This window comes from Aethalodelphis obliquidens, unplaced genomic scaffold (genome assembly GCF_003676395.1).
Source record: "Aethalodelphis obliquidens isolate GAN/ISIS:26980383/991018 unplaced genomic scaffold, ASM367639v1 scaffold1032, whole genome shotgun sequence".
Lineage (NCBI taxonomy): Eukaryota > Metazoa > Chordata > Mammalia > Artiodactyla > Delphinidae > Aethalodelphis > Aethalodelphis obliquidens.
Window position 1 is genome coordinate 1 of NW_020838943.1, and position 4,434 is coordinate 4,434.

The following is a 4,434-nucleotide window of genomic DNA, read 5'->3' on the forward strand; positions in this document are numbered from 1 at the left end:
TCCCAGGGTTAGCAGATGCCTAGAGACAGCAGACTCTCTCCCTCAGCTCGCTTTTCACATGCAAATTGACCAGCACCCCACCCCACCCTCTCTGCTGCTGAGACTCTAACCCCCTGTCCTAATCACCCCAGGGTCAGGCATCAACAACTTGGGCAGCCCCTACACCCCAGCCCCAGCTCACTGAAATTACTCAAGCTAGCCGATCCTAAACCTGGTCAGCCTCACCCTCAAGCCTCGTCCATTCCTTCCCTGGAGGACATCACACGGGCTTCCCCGCAGTGCCCCGCCCTGGCTCTCTGCTTGTCACTGTCCTCTCCTGTGGGCCAGCATGACCCGCTCCTCCCCCCCCCCCCCCCCCCGGGAACTGTGAGCAACAAACTCGCTCTGCACTGGCGATGGGCTCCCGATCTGGTGATCTGACCACAGCTGAATAAAACCCAAACCCTGGGGACATAGGAACCACTGAGAGAGACAGAGACAGAGACAGAGAGGGAGGAAGAGAGAAGGAGGGAAAGAGAAAGAGAGAAACAATTTAGGCAAAATGTAGGTGACCCTGGGAATAGAGAATATGAAAGTTTTAAGTACTATTTTTGATATTTTCCATAAGTTCGAAATTATTGCCAAATAAAATGTCTTTTTAAATTTTAAAGACACAACATTGAGGGAATTCTCTAGCGGTCCAGTGGTTAGGACTCCACGTTTCCACTGCAGGGGGCATGGGTTAGATCCCTTTCTTGGAACTAAGATCCAGCAAGCCGCTTGGTGCAGCCAAAAAAAAAAAAAAAAAAGATACAACATTGAGTAATAGGATAAGCATTATATTCTATTTGTAACTTGCTTCTACTCGTCAATCAAATTCTTCCCCCATAGCTGCCCCCTTCCCTTGGGAATAATGAGTCAATAAAACACTATTTCTGTTTATGCTGCTTAAAGTATATTTTAATGAGTATAAATATAACTTTTGGAGATTAAAGTGAATACCTAAAATTTTCATTTACATAAATTACACACAAACACACTGCCACAAATGCCCATAGAACCACGCTGACACATACACCCCTACAATCACATATAAGCCTGTACACCCACACTCACAACACCCCTGCACAGCCATATATACACATACACACCCCTGAACTACACACACACACACACACACACTTTATACACTCCTCTTACACACACATCCACACACATGCAAACTCAGTCCACCCTCATAAACTTCACACATACCCACACACACCCAGACACATCCCCCGAACACATTTCAGACACCTGGACACCTACACACACACCCACAAACTCACACCCACACTTCTCCTATACAACCTCACATCACAAAAATTACACTCAAATACATAGCCACAAACACCCCACACATACCATATATATTACACATACACAAGCAAACACACCTGTGCCCACACCAACACCCTCATAAATACACTTCACAACACCTCACACATGACACACACCTTGACACCTTAACAACCAACAACCTCTTTCCACATACACACAAACACACACACAAACACACACACAAACTTTTTTAGAAAAAAAAATTCAGAAAGCTGTGGAAATGTTCCAGATTAAAGGAGGCTAATAGGAAGTCACAAATTCCTGATACACCTGACCCTAGGCTGAATCCTAAACCCGAGGTGACAAAATGCTGTAAACTAAAGCACATTATTTTATCAACTGACACAATGGAACTGGGCCAGCATATAGGAAAAAATGTTGTATCCATGTAAATATACATAGTTGATAACTGCTCTGTAGTTATATAGGAGGCTACCCTTAGTCTCAAGAAATACAAATGGAGTTATTTAAGGGTAAACAGCCAGCTCTATCACCTCAGCTTTAAATAACTTCTCTGTGTCTCCATTTCCTTGTCTAACACAAAACAATTCTATGTAAAAGCTAGTTCTCAACTAGGACAATTCCTTTGTCCTAGCACAAAACAATTCTATGTAATAGCTAGTTCTCAGTTTTACTGACAAAAATTTATGGCGCCAGTGTTCTGGAGAGGTGTGATTTTAGTCTTAACAAAATCTCACTCAACAGAGATGAAATCCAGTCGAAACAGGAGGTACCCCAGGGGAACCCCAGCTCCTAGTCCTCTGCCTGACAAGACACCAGGGCAGGGAAATCCCCAGGCACTGCCTTCAAAGTCACATGAGGCCTCCCACTTACCCTGCAATACCCACAGATGGCCAGCGGGGGTGGTCTCAGAGCAGCTCCAGCAAGTGCCCACTGTCCCCAGACAGAAGCAGCATTTATTTCCCTGCCAGGGTGGCTGCCCTGATACCAGGAAAACCACTTCCCCAGGACCGACCTATCCATTAGGCACAGTAGGCACACTGCCTAGGGACCATGATACTTTTGGGGCCCACAAAATATTTTTAAATAATTTTTTTTTTACAATGAGAAGAACGAATATATAATGAATATATAAAACAGAGCGCAGGAGGTCGCATGTCTTGTCTGGTTCACTGGCCCATTAACTCTCATGTACCTTCTGTTGCTCTGTGTTCTGCACTGGTCCTTGGAGTCATTAGGAGGGACTCAGACAGACCCAGGAAACCTCAAAATGGACTCATTGGCCTTTGAGGATGTGGCTGTGAACTTCACCCTGGAGGAGTGGGTTTTACTGGATTCCTCACAGAGGAAACTCTACAGAGATGTGATGTGGGAAAAATTCCGGAACCTGGTCTCAGTAGAAAGAAAACAGGAAGATCATGATATTGAAGATCAGTACAAAAACCAGGGGAGAAAATTAAGAAGTTCTATGGTAGAGAGACTCTCTGAAAGTAAAGACAGTAGTTCCTGTGGAGAAAACTTCACCCTTATTCCAACTCTCAATCTGAAGAAGAAAACTCCTGGTTTAAAACCATGGGAATGCAGTGCATCTGCAAAAGTCTTCATGCATCATTCATCCTTTAATAGACACATGAAATGTCACATTGAAGACAAACCAAGAGAGTATCAAAAGTACCGTGAGAAGGTATATAAATGTAAAGAATGTGGAAAAGCATTCATTTCTCCTAGTTCTCTTAGAACACATGAAAGAAGTCACACTGGGGAGAAACCCTATGAATGTGAACAATGTGGAAAAGTCTTTCAATATCAAAAATCCTTCCAACTACACAAAAGAACTCACACAGGGGAGAAACCCTATGAATGTAAGGAATGTGGGAAAGCCTTCACGTGGGAAACAACTTTTTGAAAACACATGGTAACACACACTGGAGATTTACCTTATAAATGTCAGAAATGTGAGAAAGCATTCATTTATCCCAGTTGTCTTCAAATGCATGAAAGCAGTCACAATGGAGAGAAACCCTATCAATGTAAACAATGTGGAAAAGCCTTTAAAAGTCCTGAAACTATTCAAATACATGAAAGAATTCACAGAGGAGAGAAACTCTGTGAATGTAAGCAGTGTGGTAAAGCCTTCAATCATTTCAGTTTCTTACAGCTACACAAAAGACATCACACCAAAGAGACACCATATGAGCATAAAACATGTTCTAAAGTATTGAATACTGCCCGGTCTCTTCAAAGTCATGAAAGAATCCACACCAGAGAAAAACTATGAATGTAAGGAATGTGGGAAAGCCTTCACATGGAAAATAACCCTTCAGAAACACATGATAACACACACTGGAGATGGACCTTATAAATATAAAGAATGTGAGAGAGTATTCATTAATCCCAGTTCTCTTAAAATACATGAAAGGATTCACACTGGAGAGAAACAATATCAATGTGAACAATGTGGTAAAAGTTATAGGTATCCAGTGGTTTTGAAAATACATCAAAGGACCCATACTTAAGAAAAACCCTATGAATGTAAAAATGAAGGGAAAACCTTCACTTCCACATATGTTCAAGTGCATGAAAGAATTCACAATGGACAGAAACCCTATCAATGACAGGAATGTGGGAAATCCTTCATTTGTCTCTCAGTCCTTCAAAGACCTGAGACTGCACACTGGACAGAAATCATATAAAATGTGATGAATGTGGGAATGGCTCTTCTGATCTTAGTAGTTTATGAAACCATAAAAGGATTTACTAGATAAAACGTTGTTTGTGAACAGCCTGGGAAACACTTCAATTGGCCAATATCATTAATATGTAAAAACTCCCATGGAGAAGATAAATGTAAGTAACATGAGATAACTTGATGGAACGTAATCTATGCCTAATGTTCCAGAAAACCTTCAATATGAAAGAGTTGTTTTTTTGTTTTTTTGGTTTTTTTGCAGTACGCAGGCATCTCACTGTTGTAGCTTCTCCTGTTGCGGAGCACAGGCTCCGGACACGCAGGCTCAGTGGTCATGGCTCACAGGCCTAGACGCTCCACAGCATGTGGGATCTTCCCAGACTGGGGCACGAACCCGTGTCCCCTGCATCAGCAGGCGGACTCTC

At 42.5% G+C, this 4,434-nt stretch overlaps 1 pseudogene; it reads left to right on the forward strand.

Moving 5' to 3' along the window:
• Positions 1–2,315: 2,315 nt before the first annotated feature.
• Positions 2,316–4,145, forward strand: LOC113616965 (zinc finger protein 709 pseudogene; annotated as a pseudogene).
• Positions 4,146–4,434: the final 289 nt, after the last annotated feature.